General features: G+C 35.9%; 1 long non-coding RNA gene across 1 annotated transcript; it reads right to left on the minus strand.

Moving 5' to 3' along the window:
• Positions 1–286: 286 nt before the first annotated feature.
• On the minus strand, positions 287–5,717 carry LOC130351365 (uncharacterized). Its single transcript, XR_008888088.1, has 2 exons — positions 4,723–5,717; positions 287–2,329 (listed from the first exon to the last, which is right to left on the minus strand). It is a non-coding gene; the product is annotated as an uncharacterized LOC130351365 (long non-coding RNA).
• Between the last annotated feature and the right edge of the window lie 5,817 nt (positions 5,718–11,534).

Here is an 11,534-nt window from a genome sequence, read left to right on the forward strand (position 1 = left end):
GATTTAGATGATAGGGATTGTTATTTCTATAGTAGTGCAGTGTACTACTCCTCCCATCATCCCAGGATGATGTTGACGCAGACTATTGACAGGTTTTTGAAGGGTTTGTTTTTGTAATGTTTGGGTTATGTCTTAATTTTCATTTATTTATTCATACATTTTAAGGGTAATATATGTTTTCTTTGGGGGAGGGGGCAGAAAATTTTATAAATTATTATTGTGTATTTCTTTTTTCAAAAGCATTTCTGCCTTTCTACTGTTTTCTTTTTCTTTTTTTGTTGGTGGGGGAGGGGGGGGGGTCAATAAATCATGTTATTACACTTTTATTTTATGGGTTGTTTTTTTCACCCATATTCTCATTAGAGGGCAATCTTTCACAAAAGATCTGATTATTTCTATAAAACACTGCACTACTATTGTGGTGCAGTGTATTATTCCTCTTAGCATTATTCTGACAGGCAGTGCATGGTTATGGCATTGTGAGGGATTTGTATGGGGTTATATAGTTTTTTGGGGAATTTTTATATATTTTTTCTATTTTCTTAATTTTATATTTCATACCAAATATGTTTTTTTAGGGATATTTTTGTAGAAGTTTTTTTTCTTTTTTAATTATTTTATTAACCTTCTTTTTCTTTTATTGTTTTTAATGGAAATATTTCACCAGTGTCACCTACACAAAAGTGGCGGTACTGACAGATAGTGCAGGTGACACTGGTGACAACGGTACTTACCTTTTCCCGTTCAGTGGCGGGAATCTCCGGTGATCTTCTCTGTTAAGCTTCAGCTCTGGCCAGCTTGGTGCATGGGCGGAGAATAGGGACATCACCACTGCTGTTCTTTAGCAGCGGGACCAAGCAGGGAGCAGCAGCGATGATGTCACGAAGCTCTGCCAATGCCCCTAGCCACTGCTGCTCTCTGCTGGACTCGTAGCAGCAGTGACATTCCTAAGCTCCACTCGTGCCCCAAGCCGGGCCTAGAGCTGAAGCTTAACAGAGAAGATTACCGGAGATCCCCTCCACGGAACGGGACAAGGCAAGGACCTTTGTCATTAGTGTCACCTGCACTATCTGTTGGTACCGACAGGTTAATGCAGGTGACACTGGTGACAAATTTCCTTTAACTATTCCCATCAAGGGACTTTGAGCAGCAATCTTTCGATAGCTATGTAATAATACACTGCACTAGTGTCTTAGGCCTCTTGTCATTATTCTAAAAGACAATGTATGGTTACAGTATTGTCAGGGGTTTTATTTCGGGTTTTTGGTTTAAAATTATTTTTTCTTTTTTTAATATGTTTTTTTTTAGGGTGTTCTGTTTGAATATTTTTTTTAACTTTTTTTTCTTTATTTTTTATTTTTTGGTCTTTTTTTTTAACAAATTCGATGACAGGCCTTTCCCCAGTGATCTTGTGATCACCCATATAATACATTGCAATAGTGTTATAGTGCAGCGCATTATCGCTGTCAGCATTATGTTGACAGACGATTTTTTAATTATAGCTTATGTGAGGGGAGAAATGGGTTATTTTTTTTTTATTCTTTTTTATATAAACATTTATTTTTTTGTAGGGGTTGGGGTGGGGTGAATTATTTTATAAATTGTTTATTTTTAACTTCATTTACATAGGATCCGGGCAGAATACATTGCCATCTATGATGACGGTAATGTACGCTTGGAACCTCCGGCAATAGTTATTCCGGATGAAAATTCCTAGCTAGCCTTTACGTTTTTTTTACAAAGGGGACTTTTAACAGCGATCTTAAGATCGCTCATATAATACACTGCACTAGTATTAAAGTGCAGTGTATTATGCGCTTCATGATTATTTCAACAGGCTATGTATTATTATGGCTATAGTCTTTTAATATATAGTTTTTTAATTCTCATTATTTTTATAATTATATATTTGTAGCAAAAACAAATTATTGATTTTTCTTTACATTACAGTTATGTTCTAAATCTGCAGTCAGTTTGTCTAAAGGAAACTTGTAAACCTTGGGGTAAGTTGGGTCTATTCTATTAAATATTGAAAAAGGAATTCCTACAAATAAAAAACAGATATTAAGGATCATAAATGTTCCTATTCTCTGTACCTGAGACATGGTTGTGTTATATAAGAAGCTGTCCATAGACGATATGCTTATTAACAACACATATATGTTCATGTATAAGGTGGAGACTATGACATCTCTGCAGGTCTAGATATTACATCTAGCCTGATTGTTATCAGTAATTAATATAAATATTAATTACCTGTCCTGTGGTTCCTTTCTTGCAGTTGACGGGGGTATAGGTCACTTTCACCTTCTCACCAGACATCAGTCACCTGTAAAAAGACACAGGTATGATAACATGTTCCTGATACATGCTACAGACGCTAATATATATAACACTCTAGGGCCAGAACTACTTATCTCAGGGATTATGAAACCGCATAAGAAAAAGGAACAAAAAAAATGGAACACATTGGGATTTAGATGGTAGGGATTTTTATTTCTATAGTAGTGCAGTGTACTACTCTTCCCATCATCCCAGGATGATGTTGACGCAGACTATTGACAGGTTTTTGGAGGGTTTGTTTTTGTAATGTTTGGGTTATGTCTTAATTTTCATTTATTTATTCATACATTTTAAGGGTAATATATGTTTTCTTTGGGGGAGGGGGCAGAAAATTTTATAAATTATTATTGTGCATTTCTTTTTTCAAAAGCATTTCTGCGTTTCTACTGTTTTCTTTTTCTTTTTTTGTTGGTGGGGGAGGGGGGGGTCAATAAATCATGTTATTACACTTTTATTTTATGGATTGTTTTTTTCACCCATATTCCCATTAGAGGGCAACCTTTCACCAAAGATCTGATTATTTCTATAAAACGCTGCACTACTATTGTGGTGCAGTGTATTATTCCTCTTAGCATTATTCTGACAGGCAGTGCATGGTTATGGCATTGTGAGGGATTTGCATGGGGTTATATAGTTTTTGGGGGAATTTTTATATATTTTTTCTATTTTCTTAATTTTATATTTCATACCAAATATGTTTTTTTAGGGATATTTTTGTAGAAGTTTTTTTTCTTTTTTAATTATTTTATTAACCTTCTATTTCTTTTATTGTTTTTAATGGAAATATGTCACCAGTGTCACCTACACAAAAGTGGCGGTACTGACAGTGCAGGTGACACTGGTGACAACGGTACTTACCTTTTCCCGTTCAGTGGCGGGAATCTCCGGTGATCTTCTCTGTTAAGCTTCAGCTCTGGCCAGCTTGGTGCATGGGCGGAGCATAGGGACATCACCACTGCTGTTCTTTAGCAGCGGGACCAAGCAGGGAGCAGCAGCGGTGATGTCACGAAGCTCTGCCAATGCCCCTAGCCGCTGCTGCTCTCTGCTGGACTCGTAGCAGCAGTGACATTCCTAAGCTCCACTCGTGCCCCAAGCCGGGCCCAGAGCTGAAGCTTAACAGAGAAGATTACCGGAGATCCCCTCCACGGAACGGGACAAGGCAAGGACCTTTGTCATTAGTGTCACCTGCACTATCTGTTGGTACCGACAGGTTAGTGCAGGTGACACTGGTGACAAATTTCCTTTAACTATTCCCATCAAGGGACTTTGAGCAGCAATCTTTCGATAGCTATGTAATAATACACTGCACTAGTGTCTTAGGCCTCTTGTCATTATTCTAAAAGACAATGTATGGTTACAGTATTGTCAGGGGTTTTATTTCGGGTTTTTGGTTTAAAATTATTTTTTCTTTTTTTAATATGTTTTTTTTTAGGTTGTTCTGTTTGAATATTTTTTTTAACTTTTTTTTCTTTATTTTTTATTTTTTGGTCTTTTTTTTAACAAATTCGATGAGAGGCCTTTCCCCAGTGATCTTGTGATCACCCATATAATACATTGCAATAGTGTTATAGTGCAGTGTATTATCGCTGTCAGCATTATGTTGACAGACGATTTTTAATAATAGTTTATGTGAGGGGAGAAATGGGTTATTTTTTTTAAATTCTTTTTTATATAAACATTAATTTTTTTGTAGGGGTTGGGGTGGGGTGAATTATTTTATAAATTGTTTATTTTTAACTTCATTTACATAGGATCTGGGCAGAATACATTGCCATCTGTGATGACGGTAATGTACGCTTGGAACCTCCGGCAATAGTTATTCCGGATGAAAATTCCTAGCTAGCCTTTACGTTTTTTTTTACAAAGGGGACTTTTAACAGCGATCTTAAGATCGCTCATATAATACACTGCACTAGTATTAAAGTGCAGTGTATTATGCGCTTCATGATTATTTCAACAGGCTATGTATTATTATGGCTATAGTCTTTTAATATATAGTTTTTTAATTCTCATTATTTTTATAATTATATATTTGTAGCAAAAACAAATTATTGATTTTTCTTTACATTACAGTTATGTTCTAAATCTGCAGTCAGTTTGTCTAAAGGAAACTTGTAAACCTTGGGGTAAGTTGGGTCTATTCTATTAAATATTGAAAAAGGAATTCCTACAAATAAAAAACAGATATTAAGGATCATAAATGTTCCTATTCTCTGTACCTGAGACATGGTTGTGTTATATAAGAAGCTGTCCATAGACGATATGCTTATTAACAACACATATATGTTCATGTATAAGGTGGAGACTATGACATCTCTGCAGGTCTAGATATTACATCTAGCCTGATTGTTATCAGTAATTAATATAAATATTAATTACCTGTCCTGTGGTTCCTTTCTTGCAGTTGACGGGGGTATAGGTCACTTTCACCTTCTCACCGGACATCAGTCACCTGTAAAAAGACACAGGTATGATAACATGTTCCTGATACATGCTACAGATGCTAATATATATAACACTCTAGGGCCAGAACTACTTATCTCAGGGATTAAGAAACCGCATAAGAAAAAGGAACAAAAAAAAAAATGGAACACATTGGGATTTAGATGGTAGGGATTTTTATTTCTATAGTAGTGCAGTGTACTACTCTTCCCATCATCCCAGGATGATGTTGACGCAGACTATTGACAGGTTTTTGGAGGGTTTGTTTTTGTAATGTTTGGGTTATGTCTTAATTTTCATTTATTTATTCATACATTTTAAGGGTAATATATGTTTTCTTTGGGGGAGGGGGCAGAAAATTTTATAAATTATTATTGTGTATTTCTTTTTTCAAAAGCATTTCTGCCTTTCTACTGTTTTCTTTTTCTTTTTTTGTTGGTGGGGGAGGGGGGGGGTCAATAAATCATGTTATTACACTTTTATTTTATGGGTTGTTTTTTTCACCCATATTCCCATTAGAGGGCAACCTTTCACCAAAGATCTGATTATTTCTATAAAACACTGCACTACTATTGTGGTGCAGTGTATTATTCCTCTTAGCATTATTCTGACAGGCAGTGCATGGTTATGGCATTGTGAGGGATTTGTATGGGGTTATATAGTTTTTGGGGGAATTTTTATATATTTTTTCTATTTTCTTAATTTTATATTTCATACCAAATATGTTTTTTTAGGGATATTTTTGTAGAAGTTTTTTTTCTTTTTTAATTATTTTATTAACCTTCTTTTTCTTTTATTGTTTTTAATGGAAATATGTCACCAGTGTCACCTACACAAAAGTGGCGGTACTGACAGATAGTGCAGGTGACACTGGTGACAACGGTACTTACCTTTTCCCGTTCAGTGGCGGGAATCTCCGGTGATCTTCTCTGTTAAGCTTCAGCTCTGGCCAGCTTTGTGCATGGGCGGAGCATAGGGACATCACCACTGCTGTTCTTTAGCAGCGGGACCAAGCAGGGAGCAGCAGCGGTGATGTCACGAAGCTCTGCCAATGCCCCTAGCCGCTGCTGCTCTCTGCTGGACTCGTAGCAGCAGTGACATTCCTAAGCTCCACTCGTGCCCCAAGCCGGGCCTAGAGCTGAAGCTTAACAGAGAAGATTACCGGAGATCCCCTCCACGGAACGGGACAAGGCAAGGACCTTTGTCATTAGTGTCACCTGCACTATCTGTTGGTACCGACAGGTTAGTGCAGGTGACACTGGTGACAAATTTCCTTTAACTATTCCCATCAAGGGACTTTGAGCAGCAATCTTTCTATAACTATGTAATAATACACTGCACTAGTGTCTTAGGCCTCTTGTCATTATTCTAAAAGACAATGTATGGTTACAGTATTGTCAGGGGTTTTATTTCGGGTTTTTGGTTTAAAATTATTTTTTCTTTTTTTAATATGTTTTTTTTTAGGGTGTTCTGTTTGAATATTTTTTTTAACTTTTTTTTCTTTATTTTTTATTTTTTGGTCTTTTTTTTAACAAATTCGATGAGAGCCCTTTCCCCAGTGATCTTGTGATCACCCATATAATACATTGCAATAGTGTTATAGTGCAGCGTATTATCGCTGTCAGCATTATGTTGACAGCCGATTTTTAATTATAGCTTATGTGAGGGGAGAAATGGGTTATTTTTTTTTTATTCTTTTTTATATAAACATTTTTTTTTTTGTAGGGGTTGGGGTGGGGTGAATTATTTTATAAATTGTTTATTTTTAACTTCATTTACATAGGATCCGGGCAGAATACATTGCCATCTATGATGACGGTAATGTACGCTTGGAACCTCTGGCAATAGTTATTCCGGATGAAAATTCCTAGCTAGCCTTTACGTTTTTTGTACAAAGGGGACTTTTAACAGCGATCTTAAGATCGCTCATATAATACACTGCACTAGTATTAAAGTGCAGTGTATTATGCGCTTCATGATTATTTCAACAGGCTATGTATTATTATGGCTATAGTCTTTTAATATATAGTTTTTTAATTCTCATTATTTTTATAATTATATATTTGTAGCAAAAACAAATTATTGATTTTTCTTTACATTACAGTTATGTTCTAAATCTGCAGTCAGTTTGTCTAAAGGAAACTTGTAAACCTTGGGGTGAGTTGGGTCTATTCTATTAAATATTGAAAAAGGAATTCCTACAAATAAAAAACAGATATTAAGGATCATAAATGTTCCTATTCTCTGTACCTGAGACATGGTTGTGTTATATAAGAAGCTGTCCATAGACGATATGCTTATTAACAACACATATATGTTCATGTATAAGGTGGAGACTATGACATCTCTGCAGGTCTAGATATTACATCTAGCCTGATTGTTATCAGTAATTAATATAAATATTAATTACCTGTCCTGTGGTTCCTTTCTTGCAGTTGACGGGGGTATAGGTCACTTTCACCTTCTCACCGGACATCAGTCACCTGTAAAAAGACACAGGTATGATAACATGTTCCTGATACATGCTACAGACGCTAATATATATAACACTCTAGGGCCAGAACTACTTATCTCAGGGATTATGAAACCGCATAAGAAAAAGGAACAAAAAAAAAAAAATGGAACACATTGGGATTTAGATGGTAGGGATTTTTATTTCTATAGTAGTGCAGTATACTACTCTTCCCATCATCCCAGGATGATGTTGACGCAGACTATTGACAGGTTTTTGGAGGGTTTGTTTTTGTAATGTTTGGGTTATGTCTTAATTTTCATTTATTTATTCATACATTTTAAGGGTAATGTATGTTTTCTTTGGGGGAGGGGGCAGAAAATTTTATAAATTATTATTGTGTATTTCTTTTTTCAAAAGCATTTCTGCCTTTCTACTGTTTTCTTTTTCTTTTTTTGTTGGTGGGGGAGGGGGGGGTCAATAAATCATGTTATTACACTTTTATTTTATGGGTTGTTTTTTTCACCCATATTCCCATTAGAGGGCAACCTTTCACCAAAGATCTGATTATTTCTATAAAACACTGCACTACTATTGTGGTGCAGTGTATTATTCCTCTTAGCATTATTCTGACAGGCAGTGCATGGTTATGGCATTGTGAGGGATTTGTATGGGGTTATATAGTTTTTGGGGGAATTTTTATATATTTTTTCTATTTTCTTAATTTTATATTTCATACCAAATATGTTTTTTTAGGGATATTTTTGTAGAAGTTTTTTTTCATTTTTAATTATTTTATTAACCTTCTTTTTCTTTTATTGTTTTTTAATGGAAATATGTCACCAGTGTCACCTACACAAAAGTGGCGGTACTGACAGATAGTGCAGGTGACACTGGTGACAACGGTACTTACCTTTTCCCGTTCAGTGGCGGGAATCTCCGGTGATCTTCTCTGTTAAGCTTCAGCTCTGGCCAGCTTTGTGCATGGGCGGAGCATAGGGACATCACCACTGCTGTTCTTTAGCAGCGGGACCAAGCAGGGAGCAGCAGCGGTGATGTCACTAAGCTCTGCCAATGCCCCTAGCCGCTGCTGCTCTCTGCTGGACTCGTAGCAGCAGTGACATTCCTAAGCTCCACTCGTGCCCCAAGCCGGGCCTAGAGCTGAAGCTTAACAGAGAAGATTACCGGAGATCCCCTCCACGGAACGGGACAAGGCCAGGACCTTTGTCATTAGTGTCACCTGCACTATCTGTTGGTACCGACAGGTTAGTGCAGGTGACACTGGTGACAAATTTCCTTTAACTATTCCCATCAAGGGACTTTGAGCAGCAATCTTTCGATAGCTATGTAATAATACACTGCACTAGTGTCTTAGGCCTCTTGTCATTATTCTAAAAGACAATGTATGGTTACAGTATTGTCAGGGGTTTTATTTCGGGTTTTTGGTTTAAAATTATTTTTTCTTTTTTTAATATGTTTTTTTTTAGGGTGTTCTGTTTGAATATTTTTTTTAACTTTTTTTTCTTTATTTTTTATTTTTTGGTCTTTTTTTAACAAATTCGATGAGAGGCCTTTCCCCAGTGATCTTGTGATCACCCATATAATACATTGCAATAGTGTTATAGTGCAGTGTATTATCGCTGTCAGCATTATGTTGACAGCCGATTTTAATTATAGCTTATGTGAGGGGAGAAATGGGTTATTTTTTTTTTATTCTTTTTTATATAAACATTTATTTTTTTGTAGGGGTTGGGGTGGGGTGAATTATTTTATAAATTGTTTATTTTTAACTTCATTTACATAGGATCTGGGCAGAATACATTGCCATCTGTGATGACGGTAATGTACGCTTGGAACCTCCGGCAATAGTTATTCCGGATGAAAATTCCTAGCTAGCCTTTACGTTTTTTTTTACAAAGGGGACTTTTAACAGCGATCTTAAGATCGCTCATATAATACACTGCACTAGTATTGAAGTGCAGTGTATTATGCGCTTCATGATTATTTCAACAGGCTATGTATTATTATGGCTATAGTCTTTTAATATATAGTTTTTTAATTCTCATTATTTTTATAATTATATATTTGTAGCAAAAACAAATTATTGATTTTTCTTTACATTACAGTTATGTTCTAAATCTGCAGTCAGTTTGTCTAAAGGAAACTTGTAAACCTTGGGGTAAGTTGGGTCTATTCTATTAAATATTGAAAAAGGAATTCCTACAAATAAAAAACAGATATTAAGGATCATAAATGTTCCTATTCTCTGTACCTGAGACATGGTTGTGTTATATAAGAAGCTGTCCATAGACGATATGCTTATTAACAACACATATATGTTCATGTATAAGGTGGAGACTATGACATCTCTGCAGGTCTAGATATTACATCTAGCCTGATTGTTATCAGTAATTAATATAAATATTAATTACCTGTCCTGTGGTTCCTTTCTTGCAGTTGAGGGGGTATAGGTCACTTTCACCTTCTCACCGGACATCAGTCACCTGTAAAAAGACACAGGTATGATAACATGTTCCTGATACATGCTACAGAAGCTAATATATATAACACTCTAGGGCCAGAACTACTTATCTCAGGGATTATGAAACCGCATAAGAAAAAGGAACAAAAAAATAAAAATGGAACACATTGGGATTTAGATGGTAGGGATTTTTATTTCTATAGTAGTGCAGTGTACTACTCTTCCCATCATCCCAGGATGATGTTGACGCAGACTATTGACAGGTTTTTGGAGGGTTTGTTTTTGTAATGTTTGGGTTATGTCTTAATTTTCATTTATTTATTCATACATTTTAAGAGTAATATATGTTTTCTTTGGGGGAGGGGGCAGAAAATTTTATAAATTATTATTGTGTATTTCTTTTTTCAAAAGCATTTCTGCCTTTCTACTGTTTTCTTTTTCTTTTTTTTGTTGGTGGGGGAGGGGGGGTCAATAAATCATGTTATTACACTTTTATTTTATGGGTTGTTTTTTTCACCCATATTCCCATTAGAGGGCAACCTTTCACCAAAGATCTGATTATTTCTATAAAACACTGCACTACTATTGTGGTGCAGTGTATTATTCCTCTTAGCATTATTCTGACAGGCAGTGCATGGTTATGGCATTGTGAGGGATTTGTATGGGGTTATATAGTTTTTGGGGGAATTTTTATATATTTTTTCTATTTTCTTAATTTTATATTTCATACCAAATATGTTTTTTTAGGGATATTTTTGTAGAAGTTTTTTTTCTTTTTTAATTATTTTATTAACCTTCTTTTTCTTTTATTGTTTTTAATGGAAATATGTCACCAGTGTCACCTACACAAAAGTGGCGGTACTGACAGACAGTGCAGGTGACACTGGTGACAACGGTACTTACCTTTTCCCGTTCAGTGGCGGGAATCTCCGGTGATCTTCTCTGTTAAGCTTCAGCTCTGGCCAGCTTGGTGCATGGGCGGAGCATAGGGACATCACCACTGCTGTTCTTTAGCAGCGGAACCAAGCAGGGAGCAGCAGCGGTGATGTCACTAAGCTCTGCCAATGCCCCTAGCCGCTGCTGCTCTCTGCTGGACTCGTAGCAGCAGTGACATTCCTAAGCTCCACTCGTGCCCCAAGCCGGGCCTAGAGCTGAAGCTTAACAGAGAAGATTACCGGAGATCCCCTCCACGGAACGGGACAAGGCAAGGACCTTTGTCATTATTGTCACCTGCACTATCTGTTGGTACCGACAGGTTAGTGCAGGTGACACTGGTGACAAATTTCCTTTAACTATTCCCATCAAGGGACTTTGAGCAGCAATCTTTCTATAACTATGTAATAATACACTGCACTAGTGTCTTAGGCCTCTTGTCATTATTCTAAAAGACAATGTATGGTTACAGTATTGTCAGGGGTTTTATTTCGGGTTTTTGGTTTAAAATTATTTTTTCTTTTTTTAATATGTTTTTTTTTAGGGTGTTCTGTTTGAATATTTTTTTTAACTTTTTTTTCTTTATTTTTATTTTTTGGTCTTTTTTTTTAACAAATTCGATGAGAGGCCTTTCCCCAGTGATCTTGTGATCACCCATATAATACATTGCAATAGTGTTATAGTGCAGTGTATTATCGCTGTCAGCATTATGTTGACAGCCGATTTTTAATTATAGCTTATGTGAGGGGAGAAATGGGTTATTTTTTTTTTATTCTTTTTTATATAAACATTTATTTTTTTGTAGGGGTTGGGGTGGGGTGAATTATTTTATAAATTGTTTATTTTTAACTTCATTTACATAGGATCCGGGCAGAATACATT

Source organism: Hyla sarda, unplaced genomic scaffold, assembly GCF_029499605.1.
Source record: "Hyla sarda isolate aHylSar1 unplaced genomic scaffold, aHylSar1.hap1 scaffold_970, whole genome shotgun sequence".
NCBI classification, from domain to species: Eukaryota; Metazoa; Chordata; class Amphibia; order Anura; family Hylidae; genus Hyla; species Hyla sarda.